General features: G+C 43.4%; 1 protein-coding gene and 1 non-coding gene across 3 annotated transcripts in view; both read left to right on the forward strand.

Annotated features, from left to right (window-relative positions):
• Positions 1-24695, forward strand: part of SHISA9 (shisa family member 9) — a 274889-nt gene that overhangs the window by 84993 nt on the left and 165201 nt on the right. The window lies entirely within an intron of this gene.
• LOC119942952 lies at positions 16664-16801 on the forward strand. The gene has a single exon (XR_005455444.1). It is a non-coding gene; the product is annotated as a small nucleolar RNA SNORA7 (small nucleolar RNA).

Raw genomic sequence — 24695 nt, forward strand, 5'->3', positions numbered from 1 at the left:
TCCTTTCTGTGCCTCACTTTCCCTCTCTGGAAAACGGAGACAATATTCCCTTGCCTCTTTCCTCATAAGATTCAATGAAGTGATTGTCCTTCCAACTGCTTGGGAGAATGAACCCTAGTATAAGATGAGGTACATTATTAATAAGTACCAAATCAATAGGAACAGGAGATTAAATACATGTAGCTCAGATGGTCATTTTTTCCTCACTGAATAACTGCAAACAAACATAATGCTGGGGTTTGGTGGGGCGGGGGGGGCTGGGAGGGAGGAATACCTGCCCTCCATCGTGGATTGCCTGAAAATAGATGACAAATGATTTTAAATTTACCCCAAATTATAAGATACTGGAAAAACTGGGTTTCCCCTCCTTCCAAGTCATCCTGAGGCAAGAGCTCAGGTACAGTGAGTACTTCACGTAACTCATGACAAAGCAATTGTCCACTCTCATACCCACACACTTGATATTATAAACGGATTAACATTGTGTAGCTCAGCAAAGTATAAACAATAGTTAGGACTGCTTCCTACTCATTGACTGAATTTACTTCTCTTAGGGCTGGTAGGATTAATTAAATGACGATGTAACTTTGATGATAATTAATGGGAATTACTACAGTGGTTTTCAAGGACAAAGAGATAGTTTAGCCAAGCTCTAAAGACAGACACACACACACACACACACACATTTTCTTTCTCTCTCTCTTTCTCTCTTACACACATACACACACATTTTCACATGTACATACACACATTGAAACAGTAGTCCTATGATTAGAATTTCCTTTTTCTCTTCTCATATGCAAATACAAGCCCAAAACTCATTTTAATTTCTCTGGGCAGGACATTTGCCTTTCTCTCTGACATAATATCTCCTAAAGTTACCCCCCAATTCTTTCAGAGATGATATGAATTCTTATCATTGAAGAAGCAGCACGGCTCAGTGGAAAGAGCCCGGACTTGAGAGTCTGAGGTCATGGGTTCTAATCCCGACTCCACCACTGATCAGCTGTGTGACTTTGGGCAAGTCACTTGACTTCTCTGTGCCTCAGTTACCTTATCTGTAAAATGGGGATGAAGACTGTGAGCCCCACATGGGACAACCTGATCACCTTGTATCACCTCCAGCGCTTAGAACAGTGCCCGGCACATAGTAAGCGCTTAACAAATGCCATCATTATTATTATTATTATTATTATTATAGTGAAATGCTCCTCAACTTCAAGGAGAAAGGGTGAGATGGAGGCTTTCTGGATCTACTACAGTATTACAAGGCAGCATTCAATCAATGGTATTAATTGAATGCTTACTGTGTGCAGAGCATTGTACTAAGTGTTTGGGAGAGTACAGTACAACCAAGTTGGTAGACATGTTCCCTGCCCACAACAAGCTTACAATTTGGAGGGAGTATAGAGCTCTCAGTCTAGACTCTACACTTGCTCTACCATCTACAGCAAGGATATTGGTGATCAGAAACTTCAGCTTGCATACCAGGAGCTTATTCCTTCCTGCCATTCTCCCCAAGAAGGGGTAGCAGGACTGGGGAAATCACTTTTGGGAGCCGGGAACAGTCGAAGACCAACCTCTTCTCATCCAGATCCCTCAATGGACCTTCTGCCTCTTTTTTTGTTTCCCCAAGCTCCTCTAGGACAGCAAACTCTCCTGCTGATGCAACCCCAAACACCAGCACGCTCACACAGCATCCCTGCCATAGGTTTGTTTTTTAAATGGTATTTAACTGTTAATTATGTACCGGGCACTGTACTAAGCACTGGGGTAGGTACAAGTTAATAGGGTTAGACACAGTCCCTGTCCCACATAGGATGTTCAGTCTAAATCCCCACTTCATGGATGAGGTAACTGAGGAATAGAGAAGTGAAGTGACTTGCCCGGAGTCACACAGCAGATAAGTGGCCGAGCCAGGATTAGAACCCAGGTCCTTCTTACTCCCAGGCACGAGATCTATCCACTATGTCACGCTACTTCCCACCCTCCCGCCATCACTGCTCCCCCTTCCATTCTCTGATGAGGCCCACAGCTTAGTATCAGAAACTCCCTAGAGGCTCATCAGGTGAGGTGGGTGGAAACGATTCAGAAACTCAGGTGTTCTTCTTTGAAAGTACAAAGGAGCTTCAATGTCAGAGCATTCTGCAAACTTCCATGGCTCCTGAAAACCCAAAGAAAGATCTGGCTCTCCTTCCTCTAGACGGTAAACTCACTGTAGGCAGGGAAAGTATCTGGGTATTGTTGTGTTGTACTCTCCCAAGAACTTAGTACAGTGCTCTGCACACAGTAAGCACTCAATAAATACAATTAAACTGACTGACCTTTAACATTATTCCCAGCAAAATCGTTCTCTGGAATCATAGCACTGGGCTTTTATCTCAGAACCATGCCCTTCTCCTTCCTCCTACCAAACAGCTTATTGTCCTGGGCCTATTTCCCTCCTCCCCTGCTGGCTCAGCTGTATCCCGGGTGAACTGAATTGAGTTTCCAACGCATTGAAATGACTTTGAGAGGAGGCGGGTGTTTTCTAACTAGCTGCCAGGTTGGGTTCCCCAGGAAGATAGCACATGTCACAATTCTAAATTGAAATCACATTTCAGAATGGTCAAGCCCATTAAGCCCGGCCTTCCAAAGGGGAAAAAGGGCAGGAATTTACTGTAAGTGTTTATTAAAATTCTTTCCCTTCCTGCTGTGGAATTGAGGAGGCAGGATGTAAATATCTATCAAAGCTCATTAATTTTCCTGAAATGTACCAGCACATTAATGAACCAGAGTGAAGGAAATTTTATTTCGAAATAGTTTACTACAGTAGGGCCATCTTCTCATTTTCCTTGGGGATGCATATTTTTCATTGTGGATGTATATATATTAGGACCTGGATCGATTGATCAATCGGTGGTTTTTGAGCACTTACTGGTGTGCAGAGCACTGGACTAAGTGCTCGGGAGAGTATCAAATAATTGACGCGGGCCCGGGGAAGACAGACATTCATATCACTTAACTTCTCTGGGCCTCAGTTACCTCATCTGTAAAATGGGGATGAAGACTGTGAGCCCCATGTGGGACAACCTGATCACCCTATATCCTCCCCAGTGCTTAGAACAGTGCTTTGCACATAGTAAGCGCTTAAATGCCAATTATTATTATTATTATTATATCAATTGCAGATTGGGGAAATGCAGAGTATAAGAATATGTACATAAACCCTGTAAGGCTTGAGGTGAATGTTTCCAAGATGAAACTTTTAAGTTTAGTTGAATGAGAGGAGAGGGATATACTCAAGGAATTATTTTCAATTCTTTTAGGTTCCTCAGCTCTATTTTGGGTATTTCTTGTATATTTGCCTTTCGACTTTGCTCCTCTAGTACCAACCTGCTTATTATATCTCCGTGTTGTCTCTCTCACTGCCAGCCTCTTGCTCACATCCTCCCTCCTACCTGGAAATTGCCCTTCACATCCAACAGATGAACACTCTCCACATCTCCTAGGCCGTCCTAAAATCCTATCTCCTCCAGGAAGCCTTCCCTGACTAGCCTTTTGTCTCCCCATCCTCTTCTCCCTTTCTTTGTTGCCTGTGCACTTGGTACAACTTTGATACTCACCCAGTCACAGCCTCACACTTAAGTAAATATTCTTGTACTCTGCTGCTTACCCTATCTGTAATTAATTTTAATGTCTGTCTCCACAACTAGATTGTAAGCTCCTTGAGGGCAGGGTTGTTGTCTATCAGCTCTATTACATTGTACTCTCCAAAGGGATTAGTACAGTGCTCTGCACATAGTAAGCGCTTAATTAATGGAGAAGCAGTGTGGCCTAGTCATTTTATTCCGCTGACTTGACACCTGTCCACATGTTTTGTTGTCTGTCTCCCCCTTCTAGACTGTGAGCCCGTTGTTGGATAGGGACCGTCTCTATATGATGCCAACTTGTACTTCCCAAGCGCTTAGTACAGTGCTCTGCACACAGTAAGCGCTCAATAAATACGATTGAATGAATGAATAGTGGATAGAACATAAGTCTGGGAGTCAGAAAGACCTGTGTTCTATTCCCGGCTCTGCCACTTGTCTGCTGTCTGACCTAGGCCAAGTTACTTCACTTCTCGGTGCCTCAGTTACCTTATCTGTAGAAGACTATGAGACTCTTGTGAGACATGGACTGTGTCCTACCTGACTAGCTTCTATCTACTCCACAGTGCCTAGCACATAGTAAGCGCTTGACAAATTCCATACAAAAGAATACCATTGATTGACACACAGATTTTGGCATAAAATCTTTGCAAGATTCATCATTCCTCCATATACCCGTGAAATTGCCATGACTAAGATTGTATGAGTGTGCGTATATTTTGCAGATGATTTTCTAAATGATTGTAGTGGGGTTTTCTTGGCTATAGGGTGAAGCCTTGGGAAGGAGAGGAGAAACTGGTGCAGACTTGGAATGGTCCTGGTGTTATCTGAACTGCAGGACTCCACACTTGACAGTCACCTTTTCTCTGAGACAGATTGAACAATCAGAATGAGTAGCTGACATTCAAATGCTGCAGTGCTCGACCATGGGATCATTGCGAGGCTTTGGGGAGGAGGAGAGAGAGACGCTAAAGGATAGGGGAAGGTCATCCTGGACAACAGGAACTACTTGCTGAGGCTGGCGTATGAAGTTAAAATATTCAATGAAGTTTGCCCTCAGTGTTAACTAAGTAAGAGCAAGTGCCAGCTGAATTTCACAGGGTCTCTCAGGGTGAGTCCAGAAAGCGTCCTGATAGACGGAGAGAAATAATGTCTGCCTCCCTGCAACACACATCCCCTCCACTGGACCCTCCTTTTCTGCTGCCTGAGGAGCAACATAACCTACTGGAAAGAGCCCGGGCCTGGGAATTAGAAGGACCTGGATTCTAATCCCAACTCCACCACTATTCTGCTGTGTGACCTTGAGAAAGTCACTTCACTTCTCTGTGCCTGTTGACCTTATCTGTAAAGTGAGGATTAAGATTGCGAAGCCCCATGTGGGAAACAGACTGTGTCCAACCCGGTTAGCTTGTATATACCCCAGCACTTAGTACAGTGCCTGGTACATAGTAAGGGCTTAACACATACATTTTTTTAAATATCAGGATTTCAAGGTGCTGAATGAGGAGCTGTTGGGGTTCTCAGTGCTTTGATCCTCTTCCAGATTAACCTAAAGCAATTTTCTTGGATATTTGCAAAGTTGAGTTTCTTTTGTGTTTCACTGGGTGTGCCTGCATGCCATATGCTCAACCTTCTTTTGTCAGAAAGCCCTACCTTCCTTTTTTTCCCCAAAATAAAGCCAACCCGGCAACTGATCTGGAACATCTGCCAATTCACAAGCCCTCATGGGGCTGTTTTCAGGCCTGTAAACCCGTACCTTGGCAATCTCCAAATGACTACAAAAGTAGGCAATACCTTGTGGAGTACAGAGGCAATGTGATCTAGTGGATAGAGCATGGACCTGGGAATCAGGAAGATCTGGGTTCTAATCCTCCACCACTTGTCTGCTGTGTGATCTTGGGAAAGTTACTAAGCTTTTCTGGGCTTCGGTTTCCTCATTCATAGAATGGGGATCAAGGCTGAGAGCCACATGTGGGATAGGGACTGTGTCCAACCTGATCACTCCAGTGCTTAGTACAGTGCCTGGCACATAGTGAGTGCTTAACAATTAGCATTAAAAATCCTCCCCGTGCGCCCACCCTCCAGCCCCCAAAAACATGCATTAAAGGATAAGCCAGTCCATGATGTCTCCAACTCTGGAAATGCATTTCTCTTCTGGATCACACCTGCTTGGTTAATTATGGGGGCCAGGAAGTGGAAGAAGAGAAAAGCAGTTTGAATTGTATGATTTGGTGGGGTGCAAAGGCATCTCTTTCCTGGGAGGCTTGTCTGAATTTTGTGAGAGGAATCTGTGAATTAAGCTAGCTTCTGCAGGCTTCTTGATTAATTCAGTTCATACTGGCGAGTGCCAGATTTCTGACTGTCTGAAAGTTAATTAAGGCACGATAACACATCTTGCTAATGGTCTACACTGACATTTAAGCGCCTGGAGTTTCCGTCTTTCTCCAGACCTGCAGCTTGGGCAGGATAAGCTCTTTGTGGGCAGGGTTTGTGTCTGTTATATTGTGACACCGTAGTCTCCCAAGCGCTTAGTAAAGTGCTCTGTACACAGTAAGCTCTCAATAAATACAATTGACTGACTGACTGACTGGCTTTAGATGGCAAGGTCCTCACACCATTCAATTCCTGTCTTCCTAAAACCCCCAGGGAGTGGATACCAAGTCCCTTCTACATCTATGGGGCTGCCCTTCCTATTTGACTGTAATCTTCCTGAAAGTAAAGCCCATGACTCTTCTTTCCCAAAGCACCAGGAAGTGCAGTGAAAAGGACTTTCCTAGAAGTTACAGTCAGTAAGTCTTTTGGCCACAGCTTGCTAGAGGAGTGGTGGTTAGGGCATTTGCTTAATTAAAAGAAAGAGGAATGGCTTAATCTGAAATTTCCCTATAGGTTTATCGAGATGACTGTTGGGTTGCTTGAAATACTAATCCTCATTTCAGTAACTTTTGATTGTTTTTTATTGAAAAAATACAAATCAAGAAACCAGGCAAGGCTTGGGTCATCCCATTTTTCTAGGTTTTATTTATCTTGTGTGTCTTCAACGCAGAATGGGAAAAGTTCTGTGGTCCAACAGAAAAGAGGACAGCTCTTGATAGCTGCCTCTCCTCCTTGCACCTTATACTTTAAATTTCATCGGTCAAAGGGGGAAATGAGAGGAAGAGGAGATTCAGGAGGGATAATTGTCCTGGCATTTCTACCCAATGGCCTTCCTTCCCAGAGCCCCAGGGGTCCACAATGCACTGACACTCTCCTCATCCCCTCTATCCTCCTCCCGAGAAGCCAGTAAAATAGACTGATTTTACAGATTCCTGTAGCCTAGTGCAGGCTCCCTCCCTACGTCAAAAGCTGCCTAAAGGAAGTCAGGCGGAGAGTGGGGAAACACCACCATACCTCCTGCTGTTCTGTCTGTACAATCAGTGGTATTTGAGTGCTTACTGTGTGCAGAGCACTATACTAAGCACTTGGGAGAGTATGATGCAACAGAGTTGGTAGACTCGTTCCCTGACCAAAATGAGGTTACAGTCTAGAGGGGAAGATAGACATTAATATAAATAAATAATTTATAATATGTAACATAGATATGTACATAAGTGCTGTGGGGCTGATGAGGGTGAGTGACAGATCCAAGTGCAGAGATGATGCAGAAAGAAGAGGGAGATGGAGGAGGGGGAGGGAAGAGGGCTTATTTAGGGAAGGCCTCTTGAAGGAGATATGACCTCTACAGTGATGATGTAAGCTCACTGTGGGCAGGGAATGTGTCTACCAACTCTGTTACTATGTAGTCTCCTAAGCGCTTAGAACAGTGCTCAGTAAATATCATTGATTGATGATAAACAATGGTATTAAGCACTTGCTATGCTATGTGACAAGCACTGAGCTAAGTAGTGGAGTACTTTCAAAATAATCAGATTGGACACAGTTCCACATGGGGTTCGCAATCTGAGGCGGAGAGAGCAAATACTTTAGTCCCATTTCACAGATGAGGAAATGGGAGTACAGAAAGGGTCAATGACTTACCAAAAGTCACACAACAGGCCCGAGTCAGAGCTGGGATTGGAATTCTGGTCTCCCATCCCTGAATGCTTTCCTCCAGAGTACACTACCTCCCCGCTGGAAGGCAGTTAAAGTTGGAGCACATTTGCAGTGCCTAGCAAGATGGGTGCTCCCTGGGTAAGAGGTCAGGCTGAGCATGGGCCAGATTCCTGGGCAAAAGTCAGTCTGATTAGGAGCCATCTTCCTGGGTGAAAGGTCAGTCTGAGCAGGGGGCAGCTTCCTGGGGAAAAGGTCAGCTTGAGCAGGGGTGAGTTTGATCTATTTATTTATTTATTTATTTATTTTGTACATATTTATTCTATTTATTTTATTTTGTTAATATGTTTTGCTTTGTTCTCTGTCTCCCCCTTCTAGACTGTGAGCCCACTGTTGGGTAGGGACCGTCTCTATATGTTGCCAACTTGTACTTCCCAAGCGCTTAGTCCAGTGCTCTGCACACAATAAGTGCTCAATTAATATGATTGAATGAATGAATCATCATCATCATTATCGTCAGATAATAATACTTATGGTACTTGTTAAGTATGCGCCTTATGTGCCAAGCACTGTTTTCCAGTAGCTACGAGTTACTGCCCTCGTTGAATCAATCATTCAACCAATCATATTTCCTGAACACATACTATGTGTGGAGCACTGTACCTAAGGACTTGGGAGAGTACAAAGTAACAGTTGGTAGACACATTCCCTGCCTACAATGAGCTTACAGTTGCATTTCCCAATCTCACCTCTGAATACCCAAGATAGCCTCATTGTAGACAGAAAGCCCAGTAAATCTGAACAAGAAATATCTGCCGTTTCCAAAAATATAATATAGAAATTTCAAGTAAGACCCCCTCCTCAATCCTGTAAAAATCTCCTAGTTGCATTAGGGATTAGTCATTTCATTCTTTAATGTACTTCAGGATGGTGGAAATGAAATACTCTTTCTAAAATAATTCTTTGTAAACATGTCATAAGAACTATTTGGCTATTAAAATGATTAAAGATTGTGAGAGAGAGACTAGTAATAGTATAGCTAAGCACTTATGTAGTGCTTTATGTCTTCAAAGTGCTTTACAAATATTAATTAGTAATGATAATTTTTTTCAAACTGATGAGTAATTACTGAAACAAATCTCTTAAATGTATTAGGCTGTCAATTGCTCCAAAATCAGCAGCGCACTTCAATCAATAAAAAAATGACTTTGAATGGGAAACATTTTCTAAGAATTATTTTCAAAATAAACTCACTGAACCGAGAAATCCATATGCTTCTATAGGTTTCTGGGAGCCTTCTTTGTTCCCTGGATTAAGTTAAAGTTCTTTAGCCATATGCTGTTCTTTTCTAATGACAGCAAGGGCTTAAGCACGTTAAATAAAATACAGATTTTTTTAAGCTGCTAGTTACTTATAGAATCATTTATCTCCATGTGTTATTCTCTGAGGCTTTCCGGAAAGTCAGGGTTTCATTCAGTTGAGCAGTGGCAAAATGGTGACAATCAGATCATTAAGAATTAAACACCTGACATTCCATCCCGCCTGAGCCAGTGTAAGCCCCGAAAGGTCATGTGTGAAGGACGAAGCTTCTGTTTTGTGAACTTCATTTGTTCATAATCTTAGGCAGTAATTCCAGGTCTAAGGAACCAAATTCTCTAACTCTTACCATCTGCTTTTCCATGCCAGGAGAGGGGAGGGGAAGGGTCCAATGGGTTGGGGTGGGGGGGAATAAGGATACAATCAGGATGCCCTTAACTGACTGGTGGAGAGCCTCTGGAGGACGGGCCAAAATCTTCCTCCTACTCAATAATTGGAAAGCCACTTAAATGGAAAGCCATTTAAATCAAATCAAGGTTATTTAAAGCTAGATCTATGCTGTACTCAAAGTTTCCAAAAGGGCCTCAATCCCTGAGGACTAATCTTGTATGTGATTATAACTGATTTGAAAACCTGCAAATATACCCATTCAGAATCTTAGGACTTAACATAACTGAGAAGTAGCATGGCCTAATGGAAAGCGCAAATGGGCCTGCGAGTCAGAGGACCTAGGTTCTAATCCTCAATCTGCCACCTGCCTGCTGTGCAACCATGGACAACTTCACAACTTCTCTGTGCCTGTTTTCCCACTTGTAAAATGGGGCTTTAATATCTGTTGTCCCTCCCATTTAGACTGTGAGCCCAATGTGGGACAGGAATCTACCCCAGGGCATAGAACAGTGCTTGACACATAGTATGTGCTTAATAAATACCACTGTTATTATTAATATAATGCCAACAATCTTATCTTCTTTCTCACAGAGAACCTGTGTATTTTCTCATTTGTTCTCTTTGCTAGAGAGATGTATAGTTTATGGGGTGGTAGCTCTATTTTTTTCATATGGGGCATAAAGGTTTGCCCGATGTTACACAGCAAAACAGGGCCTCAGAGCAGAGCCAGGTTCACACCATGTAACTTTCCTATCACAGTTGACAACCACCCCATCTCTCACGGCCGTAACCGTGGCATTATTCTTGACTCTCTTATCTTTCAACCCTACTATGTATTTTCTTTAATATAGTATTTCTCTGGGGTAGATACCAGTAATCAGGTTGGACACAGTCCATACCCCACATGGGGCTCACAATATTAATCCCCATTTGACAGATGAGGGAACTGAGGCCCAGAGAAGTGAAGTGACTTGCTCAAGGTCACACAGCAGACAAGTGGTGGAACTGGGATTGGAACCCAGGTCCTTCTGACCCCCAGGCCCGTGTTCTGACCTTAGGCAACACTGCTTTTCTTGTCTCCCATCTTCCGTCCCAGATCCAGTCAATTTATTCCCCCTCAACATCTCTAGAATCCCTACTTTCTCTCCATCTGAATTGCCCCTCGATTACCACATCAGCCTCTTCTCAGACCTCCCTGCCTCTGTCCTTTCCCCTCTCCTCTCCATACTTCACCCTGCTGCTCAGACCATTTTTGTAAAACATGGTTCTGCACGTGTCTCCCCCCTCCTCAAAAACTTCCAGAGGTTGTCCATCACCTTTTCATCAAGCAGAAACTTCATCAAGCAGTTCTCTCCCCACACTTATCCTCATTCCTCTCAAGTAAATCTACTCACGGCCTTGATTCCGTCTCTCTTGCTGCCGATCTTTTGGTCACACCTTCTGTTCTACCTAGAATTCCTTCCCCCTTCACATCTGGCGCATCACTACTGCTCTTCACATCTTCAAGGCAGAGTGATAGAATAGCTTAGTGGGAAGAACTTGGGGCTAAGAGTCAGGAGACCTGGGTTCTAGTCCTGGTCCTGCCACTTATTAGCCATCTGACCTTGGACAAGACACTCAACCTTTCTGTACCTCAGTTTCCTCATCGGTAAAATGTTCTCCCTCCTTCAGACTGTGAGCCCTGTGTGCGACAGAGACTGGGTGTGACTGATTATCTTGTGTTTATCCCAGAACGTGAAACGTAGTACACACTTAATACATACTATCATTAAAAGCCCTCTTAAAATCACCTCTCTCCCAGGAGACTTTTCCTGATTAAACCTTAATCTCCCTACCCAAAATCCCTCTCAGCTGTCTCTTCAGCAGTTCCAGGTGGACACTCACTCCCACCCCTTTGCCCTTATACACTCACCTTATGCTCCACCGCTTCTCCTACTTGTAATTTATTTTAATGTCTGCCTCCCCAGCTGGACTGTAAACATCTTGAAGGCAGAGATCATGTCTAACTCTATTGAACTCTCCCAGGTTTTCAGTGCTGTACTGAGCGCTCAGTAAATATTATCGATTAACTAGGTCATCTTACAATGTCACTTTCTAGCCAGATTTACTTTCATAGCCCTGAAGAAGGCAGCAATGAGCTGATGAAACCTTTGTTCCTCAAATAAGGCATGACATCTAATAAAGCAAGGGTGAATGTCATTGGCTTAGTGACAAAGGACCACCATCTCCTCCTTTCTGTGGCAGCTTTCTAATAGCAGTGAACTTGATTTCTGCTGAAAATAATGGTGCTTTGCACCAATGCTTCTAACTTCTCCCTCCTCCTAAAACCTTGAGCCCCATGTGGGACAGGGACTGCCTCCATCCTGACAATCTTGTATCTATCCTGGCTCTTAGTACAGTGCTTTGGGGCTTAACGAATACCACCATTATCTTATTATTATTATCGCCATTTCAACTAAGCTCCATATAATAGCAGCAGAGAAAGCTTCTGCCTCCTGGGCAATGGTTTGTCCACTGCAGAAGAGGAGGTTTCTGCTTCTCCCTATCATCTGGTCAGTCAATCAGTCATGTTTACTGAATACTTACTTGTGCCTGCATTGGTGCCCATTGGGGGACTGCATTTGCCGGGACAGTGATGGGAAACTGACAACTCCATTTTCCAGGAGGATGGGTCTCGTTGCCCAGGCCTGTCTTCCCCTGTCAATCAGCAGTGGTGGTGGCATCTGCAGAGCCACCTTTCCACCCCATTTTTTCAATGATGTACTTGAGGGCCTAGTGGGCTGCAGATGAGCAAGTGGAAAAGGATGACGCAAAGGGGAAAGGAGAGAAGAGAAAAGGGGAATCTTTACTCTCTTCCCACCTCATTCTCCTGTCACTCATTTCCTCCCTTATCCCCTCTTCTTGTCTTTTCTTCTATCATTTCAATTTCCTTTCTGCCCCTTACCTTTTGTCTCTTCTTTCCCACTGTCCTCTTTTCTCATCCCTTCTCCCTCTTTTCTCCCCACTTCTCTTCCCCTTTCCCCAACCTTCTGCATTCTTTTCCTCCCTCTCTTCCCTTCTCCCTTCCCTATCTTTTCTTTACTTCCTACCCCTCAGCTTGTCTGTTTTTGCCAACGCCGGGTTGCAGTGTACAGATCTGAAGGATGTTCCTGTTCTGAGGAGCACTGAGGGAACCTGATAGATGTTCTGTCACCATTTATTTCAGCCAACCCACGTGTGGCAGCTGAATGACTGCACTAGAAGGTCTTATTCGTTCTTATTACTCATTTCAATATTTAGTGTCTTTGTTTTCTGGCTCTGCCATGGTGGCTGATACTTTTGTTAGAGGAGAAAAATATCTAAGCAAAGAAGTAAGAAGGAAATGAGGCTGACTTGGGCCCACCTTTATTGCCCACACTTCTGGTTCAAGAAGCTCCCTTAAACCCTGACTCCTTCAAGTGCCCGCCTGTCTCTGTAAATGCATGCCTTCACCCTTTTATCCATGCACAGATATGCCATCATGTCAGTCCCTACACTCTAGTGCTTCATGTTATGTTCATGGTTCCTGGGGACAATAAACTTTGTTTGATAATCATTATGATGAAAGATGGAAAAGGTAAAATTCATTGCAACATGAAATGCACAAAGGGTCCTTTTTTTAAAAAAATCGTGGCATTGCCAATTTATATTGGGCAAGTAGACAAGAAGGCTGTTTTCTTTCACATAACTAGTATTGAAACCAATGTTCACCTGAATGGTACAAAGCCAAAAAATGGTGCCCTGCTTATTTTTAAGAGCAAAAAGAGCAAGAGATTGTCTCTCAAAAGAGACAACGTGGCCTAGTGGGAAGAGCATGGGCCCGGGAGTCAAAGGACCTGGGTACTAATCCTGTTTCTGCCAGTTGCTTGTTGTGTGACCATGGACAAGTTATTTTTCAGGGCCTCAGTTTCCCCAACTGTAAAATGGGGATTAAGTACCTGTTCTCCCTTCTACTTAGACTGTCCAACCTGATTTACTTGTATCTACCCTGGTGACTAGAACACATAAGAAGAGCTCAACAAATATAACAACAATAATAATAATAGTCCTATCTCCACCATTTTGACCTGCTGAATGACCTTGGACAAATCAACCAGTCTGGGCCTCTATTTACTCAACTGTAAAATAGGAATAAAATAGATTGTGAGCCCCTACTGGTAAAGGGACTGTGCCCAATCTCATACTTTGTATCTACCAAAATCCTTAGCTCACAGTAAGCACTAAATGCCATAATATTTGTTCATTCAATTGTATTTACTGGGCACTTACTGTGTGCAGAGCACTGTACTAAGCACTGGGGAGAGTACAATACAACAATAGCAGAAACATTCCCTGGTCACAGTGTGCTTACTGTCTATAATATAGTAATTATCACACACATGGATGCATTCTCTCTGGCAGTGTCATCTTCAAACTGGAGGAACATTTTACCACTATAATTGGGAGCTCTATAGGAAGGATGAGCTGGTATTTTATGTACTTATTTACAAGGCTGCAGTTACATGTTACAGAGAGAGACCTTTAATCAATCACTGGTGTTTATTGAGCACTTACTAAGTGAATGGGAGAGTACAATACAACAGAGTTGATAGACACCTTCCCTGACCAAGAAAAGGGTAGACTCAATCTGCATTGGGTTCTATAACCCTGGTCCTCTTTTATTATTATGGATTTTGTAAAGTGCTTCCTCTTAGCCAAGTGTTGGGGAAAATGCAAGGTGATATCAGACACAATCCCCGTCTTACACAGGACTCATAAACTATCTTATTTCCATTTCACAGATGAGGAAACTGAGGCCCAGAGAGGTTAAGTGACTTGCCCAAGGTTTCCCAGTAGGTTGGGGGCAGAGCCAGGACAAAGCTCGTTGTGGGCAGGAATGTGTCTGTTTTTTATTGTACTGTAGTCTCCCAAGTGCTTAGTACAGTGTTGTGGTCACAGTAAGCACTCAATAAATACTCTTGAATGGGTGAATAAATGACCAGGATTCAGGTCCTTTGAATCCCAGTAGCCTGTTTTTTTCCGCCAGACCACCTAGATTAGGGTGAGCTTGATGCCTAGCTATCCCCGTTTATTGACAGCTTTAAAACAAGACACTTGACATCCTTATTGAATTCAGAAGGGATGAGATGGAGGTTATCTTTGAGTTGCAATATTTCAAAAAAAAAATACCCAAAGTCATCAAAACAGCATCCTGCCCACCCACCATCTGGGGACTCTGTGGCATTCAAGATTGCCCACCACTAAATGGAATATTGAGGTACATTATTTGGAACAGAGAAGGAATTGGGATTACTGTGAACTAAAGATTGTTTCCAACTTTAATTCTTCTCTGACCCCAACATAAGTTTATCTCAACTGAATTACTTGTGGAGTCCTGAGCTGCTAAAGCAGTTGGATTCAGCACTTTGATATTCACCTCTCCCTCAGCCCCACAGCACTTAGGTACATATTCATCTGTACTTTATTTTAATATCTGTGTCTCCCTCTTGTCTCTAGACTCCTCGTGGGCAGGGATCATCTATTTGTACTCCTTCGTATTGTACTCTCCCAAGTGTAGGAAGTACTTAGTACAGATCTCATCTATCTTACTGCTGACCTCTCGCCCACCTCCTCTCACCTGAAATTCCCACCCTGTTCATAATTGACAGGCTATCACTCTTCCCACCTACAAAATCTTATTAAAACCACATCTCCTCCAAGAGGCCTTCCCTGATGAAACTCTCATTTTGTCATCTTCTACTGCCTTTTGTGTTACTGTGGCACTTAGATTTGCACCATTCACCCCTCCCTCAGCCAACAGACTTATGTCCATATCCGTAATTTATTTATATTAATGTCTGTCTCCCCCTCTAGACTGTAAGCTCCTTGTGGGCAGGGAACATGTCTACCAGCTCTATTATATTGCACTCTCCCAAGTGTTTAGTACAGTGCTCCCCACTCGGAAAGTGCTCAATGAATATGATAGTACAGAAGGCACTCAAAGAATATAATTAATTTATTGATTTAGCAATTCTAGACAAACCATGGTCAAGCAATGCTACGTTTACCGTAAATCCTACCTCACCCACAGAGAGAGCTCAACTCTGTCTGTTTATAGGGAAATGCTGAGTTCCAAAGCAACCCGTTTTAGATTTTTCCCCAGAGAAGCAGAGTTGTTATTAATGTTCACCCCACCCTCAGCCCCACGGCACTTATACCCATATCCTCACACTCTACCATTTCCCGTAGCTACTGTATTTTAATGTCTGTCTTCCCTTCTAGAATGTAAGCCCTTGGTAGGCAGGGATCATGTCTACCAACTCTATGGTACTGTACTCTCCAAAGCATTCAGTACAATGCAAGTGCTCAGAAAGTATCACTGATTGATTAATATACTCAAGGGGAGGATGGAGAGCTGAATGTAAATGGGAGAAGACCAACAGGACATCTTCACATTTTCTGAGCCAGCCAACCAAACGTAGACACCGATAGGAAAGTTGACATTTACCGGCAGGTCACTACAATAGAAATGTTCCATTCCATGACCACCAGGAATGGCATACAGCTAAGGAGTGGTACTTGGGCTTGTAATGCTCATTTTCTCTAATTACATTAAGCTCAAATGTCATTTTGTATATGTTTTGGATGAATAATTAAAATCTAGGAGCCATTCATTATTTAAAACTAAGCAGAGATGAGCTTAATGATGCTGGGCTTCATCAAGGAAACACCACGAGACAGTCAAAGTGTAAGAAATGTCCCAGCGTCATTCCAAGATTTGGTAAAAGAAATGGGATGGGAAGCAGCCACCTGGTACAGGGAGAGGACATCGAGCCCTACCTGAAGAAATGTACCTGATGGAAATGACAGGAAATGGGTAAATTGGAATTTCAAAAATATTTCAAAAATTGCAGAAAATATGTTAAACTCTGTGCTAAGTGCTGGGGTAGATAGAATGCAATCAGATCAGACCCAGGTCCCTGACCCCATGGGACTCACGAACTAAGTTGGTAGCAGAGTGGATATTTAATCCTCATTTTACAGATGAGGAAACTGAGGCCCAGAAAAGATAAGTGATTTGCCCAAGGTCGCACATCAGATGAGGGGAAAAGCTAATTTTTTAACCTAGGCTTTCTGACTCCCAATCCTGTGCTTTATCCACTAACTCACACCGTTTCTCCAAATATCTTATTTGGAGGGGTGTAGATGTTTTCAGGATAGGCCCAATTCAATGTACTGTCCCTCAAGTGTCCTAAACAGTAGTCCAGCAACTCAGAAAATAATATCCCTTCCTAAATGGTCGTTACCTCTCAGGGTCACACCTGGAGAGTTTCCAGTACTCTACCAGTCTCGACTACAGGAGGGAGAGTCAAGCAGAGGCATACTCATTCCATTCCCAGCTTGGGCAGTGGCTAGAAAGTGGAAGAAAATCTGCTTCAAGTCAAACCTCACCTGTGCTGGGCAACTGAGGCATGGGAGAGATTTGAGGGTGGAGACTCAGGTTTACTGTGTGGAAGGAGGCAATGGTAGACTGCTTCCGTATTTTTACCAAGAAAACTCTGTGGATAAATTATCAGAATGATTGCAGATGGAAGTGGGGCGTGCTGGTATTTAAGTGCTTAAGTGCTTAAGGCACTGTTCTAAGTACAGGGGTAGATACAAGGTAATTAGGTCAGACACAGTTTCTATCCCAGTCTCTGTCCCACACAGAGCTCACAATCAAAGTAATGCCAAGGAGAAGGATGCTCAGTGCCAGTGGATTTTGGAAAGATGCAAAAAAGGCCCTGTTTGTATGTGCTTCTCCAATGATGTCCTCAGAAGTAAGAGATGTAACTCCAGTCCTCAAACTAAATGCTAATGGTGCTGAAAAGGAGGTTCAAGGGACTGAGGTTTGGTTCATTCCATTCAGTTACAGATTTGATTGCCATTCCAGAAGACTGGACTATGACCCTAGGGTTGCAATCAACCAGTGGTATTTATTGCACACTTACTGTGTGCAGAGCACTGTACAAAACACTTGGGAGAGTTCAATACAACAGTGTTGATAGACTTGCTCCCTGCCCTGAGCAAGCTTACATTCTACAGGGGGAGACATACATTCAAATACATTACAAATAGGGGAAGCAACAGAATATGAGGATCTGGAAATAAATGCTAGGGGTGGTGAGTATCAAAGGACTTAAGGGGTACAGACCTAAGTGCAGAGGCAATACAGGAGGGAGGGATAATGGAGAGGGAAATGAGGATTGGTCAGGGAAGGCCTCTTGAGGAGATACGATTTTAGTGGATCCAGAAGAGTTGCAGCTGAAGAAAGTAATAAGTTTTGGAAAAGAAATACTGCCTTTCCACCAAGCGCATTCCAGGGGGCATTTAGAATGGTATGATATTTCAGCAAGATACTGAATGTGTGAGGGAGAGAAAAATAGGTGGCTCAATTTGTTCAATAATGAACCAGTGTGGCCTGGTGGGTAGGTAGAGCTCGAGCCTGGAAATCAGAAACACCTGGGTTTTCATTCTGTCTCTGCCACTTGTCAGTTGTGTGACTCTGGACAATAATAATAATAATGGCATTTATTAAGCGTTTACTATGTGCAAAGCACTGTTCTAAGCGCTGGGGGGATACAAGGTCATGAGGTTGTCCCACATGGGGCTCACAGGCTTCATCCCCATTTTACAGATGAGGGAACTGAGGCCCAGAGAAGTGAAGTGACTTGCCCAAAGTCACACAGCTGACAATTGGCAGAGCCGGGATTTGAACCCATGACCTCTGACTCCAAAGCCCGTGTTCTTTTCCACTGAGCCACGCTGCTTCTCCAACTTACTCAACGTCTCTGACCCTCAGTTCCCTCATCTTTAAAAAGGGGATTAAGACTGCGAGCCCCATATGTGGGCCATAGACTGATTAGCTTGTATCTACCCCAGTGCTTAGAGCAGTTCTGGGCACATAATAACAGTGCTCTGCAGACAGTAAGCACTTAATAAATACGATTAAATGAATGAATGAAGTGCTTAACTTCGGAGAAGTAACGTAGCTTAATGGATAGAGCACAGGCCTGGTAGTTGGAGGGTCATGGGTTCTAATCCTGGATCCGACTGATGTCTGCTGTGTGACCTTGGGCAAGTCACTTCACTTCTCTGGGCCTCAGTTACCTCCTCTGTAGAATGGGGATTAAGAATGTGAGCCTTATGTGGGACAGGGACTGTGTCCAACCTGACTAACTTGTATCAACCCCAGCACTTAGTAATAATAATAATGGCATTTATTAAGTACTTACTATGTGCAAAGCACTGTTCTAAGCGCTGGGGAGGTTACAAGGTGATCAGGTTGACCCACAGGGGGCTCACAGTCTTAATCCCCATTTTCAGATGAGGTAACTGAGGTAAGTGACTTGCCCGAAGTCACACAGCTGACAAGTGGCGGAGCTGGGATTTGAACCCCTGATCTCTGTCTCCAAAGCCCATGCTCTTTCCACTAAGCCATGCTGCTTCTTTGGCACACAGTAAGTGCTTAACGAGTACCATTATGGTTATTAACAAACACCATAAAAAAAAAACAAAAAAAACCCAATATTGATAAACACTTATTACAGTGTTCTGCACACAGTGTGCACTTAGTAAATACAATTGATTAATCCAACTGCACAAAGGCCACTTTTTGCCATTGGTTCATTTCGGGCTTCTCAGTCCATCAATCATATTTATTGAGTGTCTACTGTGTGCAGAGCATGGTACTAAATACTTGGGAGACTATAATATAACAATTTAACAGAGATATTCCTGCCCACAGCGAGTTTATATTCTATTAATAATGATAGTATTTGTTAAGTGCTTACTATGGGCCAGGCACTGTTCTAAGCGCTGGGGCAGATATAAGCAAATCAGGTTGGACACAGTCCCTGTCCCACATGGGGTTCACAGTCTTAATCCAAACTTTACAGATGAGGGAACCGAGGCACAGAGAAGTTAAGCGACTTGCCCAAGGTCACACAGCAGACAAGTGGAGGAGTTTGGATTAGAACCCATATCCTCTGACTCCCGTGTTTTTTCCAGTAAGCCCCGCTTCTCGTGTACTCCTGTAATTGAATCTGTTTGAAATTGAACTAACCCATCAGGGACAACAGTAGCTATTGCTCCTGACTCTGGAAGCTCCCACCTAAAAGTAATCCGTCAATAAATAGTATTTATTGAGATTGACTGTGTGCAGAGCATTGTGCTAAGTACTTGGGGAAGAACAGTCGAATTAAAAGGCATGCTCCCTGCCCTCAGGGAACTTTCAATATAATGGAATGTGTTCTTTAGGTATATGAATTACCACCTTGGTATTTGCAGAGAGGCATCTCAAGTGCTGTAATGAGGGAGTTGACATCAGAAGCATCCTCATAAACAGTAGGAAACCCTCACTCTGGGCCCAATTTTGCTTGCCCTAAACTAGTGGTATTGGATTTATCATGTCATTTGAATCAAGCTTCCTATCAATCAACCAGTAGTATTTGAGTGCTTATTGTGTGCAGAGCACTATATTAAGTGTTTAGAAGAGTACAATACAGCAGAGTTGGTACAATAAGGATAGTCTAGAGTGGGAGACAGACATTAAGAGAAGCAGCGTGGCTCAGTGGAAAGAGCACGGGTTTTGGAGTCAGTGGTCATGGGTTCAAATCCAGGCTCTGCCAATTGTCAGCTGTGTGACTTTGGGCAAGTCACTTAACTTCTCTGTGCCTCAGTCACCTCATCTGTAAAATGGGGATTGACTGTGAGCCCCCCATGGGACCACCTGATCACTTTGTAATCTCCCCAGCACTTAGAACAGTGCTTTGCACATAGTAAGTGCTTAATAAATGCCATTATTATAAATATAAATAAATTTCGGATATGTACATGGGTGCTGTAGGGCTGATGGATGGGTGAATTCAAGTGCCCAAAGAGCACATAATAATAATAATTATAATCATGGCATTTATTAAGCGCTTACTATGTACAAAGCACTGTTCTAAGCGCTGGGGAGGTTACAGGGTGATCAGATTGTCCCTCGTGGGGTTCACAGTCTTAATCCCCATTTTACAGGTGAGGTAACTGAGGCACAGAGAAGTTAAGTGATTTGCCCAAAGTCACACAGCTAAGTGGCGGAGCTGGGATTTGAACCCATGACCTCTGACTTCAAAGCCCACGCTCTTTCCACTGAGCCACGCTGCTTCTCACATACACACGTACCGATGTAACTGCATAGAGGATGCAAAAGGGAGAGGGAGTCGGGGAAAGGAAGACCTCTTAGAGGAGATGTGAAACTTACTACATCCCAAGCATAGTTTCAAGGGTTACCCACACCACTGAAAGTCACCTCGTATTCTTTCTCCTTTAACTTGTGATTTGGTCATTATTGGATAGGAGTAACGTTGGTTTTATGGCTTTGGGGGTCTATGTACCTTTCTTATGTAAGATGTGAGGATGTTATCAAAATAGTAAATAATAATGACTGTGGTATTAAACTCCTACTACGTGCCAAGCATTGTACCAAGTGCTGGGATAGATTCTAGTTAATCAGGACCCACATGGGGCTCACAGTCTAAGTAAGAGAGAGAGAACAGGTACTAAATCCCGATTTTGCAGGTGAGGGAACTGAGGCACAGAATAGTTAAGTGACTTGCCCAAGGTCATCCAGAAGGAATGTAGAGGTTCAGGATTAGAACTCAGGTCCTGTGACTCTTCGGCCCGTGCTCTTTCCACTAGGCCGTGCTGCTTCCCTGATTTTGATCTACTATTTCACTGTATTGTACTCTGAAAGACTGGCTGAAACAGCAATGTAGCGATGTGAGTTAATTGCTTCCTTTCAAATTCCTTTTGCTGGGGTATAGTTTGTGCAATGAAAACATAGGGGGGGAGAAATTCAGCCCCAAATTTACCTCTCTTTTCTTTGGAAAAGAAAATGAGTCGCTGGGTAGAGGTTTCAGGAACCATTTTAACCCTGTTGCAACTGAGCTGCTCTCCAGTGAGTCCCACCAAACATCAGGGTTACCCTTTATGGACTTGCCTTCTCATGTAGCTAGTTAGGGTTATAAGTACAACCTTCTATAATAGGTTTCAGAAAGATTTGCATATGCTGTATGCTACAGTAGAGGATAAAAATATGTCTCGCACAGCATTAAAGGAATCATTCCACAGCCTACACAGATGTCAAAATAATAACAGAATGATATTAGGCAAGGGAATATTTTTTATGACTCTACCATCCTGAGTTACATAATATATTTGTGTTGAACTAAGAAAACCAAAGGTCGGTAGGATGGAAAGCCTAAAAGAGACTGAAAAGATGCCAAAATCCTTTTTTGAGTCCAGTAAGTGGAGGAACCACATAAAATGCAGGGAGATTGCTTTGATCACTGGGAACTCAAGTATTTTTATCAGCCAGATGCCAGTTTGAAGGTTGGGAATGGTCAGGGGCCAACCACCCTTTTCTTGTCATTTGCAATGACAGGTAAGATGGTCTGGAGAAAAGCCAATGGAAAAAAAAAATATTGTTGGAAAGTAGAAAGAGTACTTATATTTTTTCTGCTCCTGAGAATTCTCTGAACTCCTTTCTAGGACTCCTCAATGGGTCTAAAACATAAGAAACTTTGTATTGGGTCAGGCTGATGTCCATCTATTCATCACCCCGGGGATTCTGCTTCTGACAGTAGCACTGAAGGATGCTGGAAGGCACAATGTGGTGATTGTCCTCCTTGATATCCAATCACATCTCCCTATCTGTAATTTATTCTCCCTTTTTAGATCACAGTGCTTAGTACAGTACTCTGCACACAGTACACCCTCAATAAATACGATTGAATGAATAAGCTGTTTGGAGACAGGGACCATGTCTACTATATTGTACTCCATTCGATATATGCTACTGACTTATTGAGGCTCTCTAATATTTCCCTCTAATATCCCTTCATACTGTTGCTCCATGGATTTGTCTAAGCTCTCCTTGAATCTTTTGGTGTGGTCTGCTGACACGACTCTGAGGAAATGAATTCCATTTACATGCCGCTTGCTCTGAGAAGCGCATGCACCAAAGTGCTGATTCCAGGGGACTCAATGACCTGCTCTTCTACCTGCCTCCTCTCCATGCCCTTTATAATAATAATAATCATCATCATCATAACTGTGGTAACTGTTAAGTGCTTACAATGTGCCAAACATTGTACTAAGGGCTGGGGTAGGTACAAGATCATCATGTCTTAGTCATCAGTGCTTAGTACAATACCAGGCACATAGAAAACACTTAACAAATACCACAATTATAATTATTTATTATTATGTCCTTTGTGGGGCTCACAGTCACAATAGCAATCATATTTATTGAGCATTTATTGTTTGCTGAGCACCGTACAAAGCACCTGGGGGAGTACAATGTAACAATTATAATAGACAAATTTCCTGCCTACAGTGAGTTTACAGTCTGGTTGGAGAACAGGTGATGAATCCCCATTTTACAGATGAGGAAACCGAGGCACAGAGAACTTAAGTCATTTGCCCAAGGTCACATGTCAGACAAGTGGTGGAGCTGGGATTAGAATCCAGGTCCTCTGCTTCCCAGTCTCGCCCTCTTTCCCCTACACCACACTTCTTCTCTTCGTGAGTGTTGGCTTCATGACTGCTGGAGATCTAATACTTGAGAAGCAGCATAGACTAGTTGCTAGAATAATAATAATAGTGATGGCATTATTAAGCACTTACTATGTGCAAAGCACTGTTCTAAGCGCTGGGGAGTTTACGAGATGATCAGGTTGTCCCATGTGGGGCTCACAGTCTTAATCCCCATTTTACAGATGAGGTAACTGAGGCACAGAGAAGTTAAGTGGCTTGCCCAAAGTCACACAGCTGACAAGTAGCAGAGCGGGGATTTGAACCCATGACGTCTGACTCCAAAGCCCGTACTCTTTCCACTGAGCCATGTTGCTTCCAGGCCTGAGAGTGAGAAGGACCTAAATTCTAATCCCGGCTCTACCACTTGTCTGCTGTGTGACCCTGGGCAAATCACTTAACTTCACTGTGCTTCAGGGCCCTCATCTGTAAAAGGGGATTAAGACCATGTGAGAGAGGGACTGTGCCCAACCGGATTATTTTGTATCTTCTCCAGGGTTTAAAACAGTACCTGGCACATAGTAAGCACTTAATAAATACAATTAAAAAAAATACTTGCCGTCTGCCTTCATGTGGAAGCAGCTCTACCCCCGTGATCATTTTGGTTGCTTTTTCTCTCTTTGCCTTTTCTCCCTCAGGGATGTCCTTTCTAAGATACAGTCGACAACTTCATTTGGAAGGTAACCCTATTGACAGTTCATGAAGGCTTCCACAGGTAGACTACTACTTGCTCGAGGCTGGGTGGATTAGTGGATGGGGCTGGGAGTCAGGCGATCCAGATTGTAGGGCCAGCTCTGCCCCCGGCCTTCCAAAACAAGTCATTTAGCCTCTCCATGCTTCAGTTTCCTCATCTATAAAATGAGAATAAGATAGCCACTCTCCCTACCTCTTAGATTTTGAGCACTATGCGGGATGGGGACTATATCCAATCCAGTCATCTTCTGTCTTCTCCAGGACTTAGCATGTAGTAAGAGATTAATACATATAATTATCATATATTCTATGAGGGAAAAGCTGTAATATTTGTTCTGCTTTCTCTATCCATCCTGATGATGCCCAGAGTTCTGTGGGCCTTTTTGGCTGCTGCTGCAAAAGTCTACATCATCAACTCCAAATTTGCTGTCCTGAGTCATGACTGACTTGTTGGAAATAGCTTAATGGTTGTTGTTGTTGCTAATGGTGTTTGTTAAGCGCTTACTATGTTCCAGGCATTTTACTAAGGTAGATAGGGTAGATACAAGATAATCAGGTTGGACACAGTCCATGCCCAATATGGGGCTCACAGAATTAATCCCCATTTGACAGATGAGGGAACTGAGGCCAAGAGAAGTGAAGTGACTTGCCCAAAGTCACGCAACAGACATGTGGTGGAGCCGGGACTAAAACCCAGTTCCTTCTGGCTCCCAGTCCCATGTTCTTTCCACTAGGCCATGCTACTTCCCATCTTTACAGAGGCAGGAAGTGTTCCATGCTAGATCCTTCACCAGTTCATGCTGAAATCAGGACTATTGAATGGCTTGGTTAGTAGACAGAACATGGGACTGGAAGTCAGAAGGTCCTGGGTTGTAATTCCGGCTCCACCACTTTGTCTGTTGTGTAACCTTGGGCAGGCCACTTAACTTCTCTGAGCCTCAGTTACCTCACCTGTAAAATGGGGATTAAGACTGTGAACCCCACGTGGGACAACCTGATTACCTTGTATCTACCCCAGAGCTT

The sequence above is a fragment of the Tachyglossus aculeatus genome, chromosome 21 (genome assembly GCF_015852505.1).
Source record: "Tachyglossus aculeatus isolate mTacAcu1 chromosome 21, mTacAcu1.pri, whole genome shotgun sequence".
Taxonomy (NCBI): domain Eukaryota; kingdom Metazoa; phylum Chordata; class Mammalia; order Monotremata; family Tachyglossidae; genus Tachyglossus; species Tachyglossus aculeatus.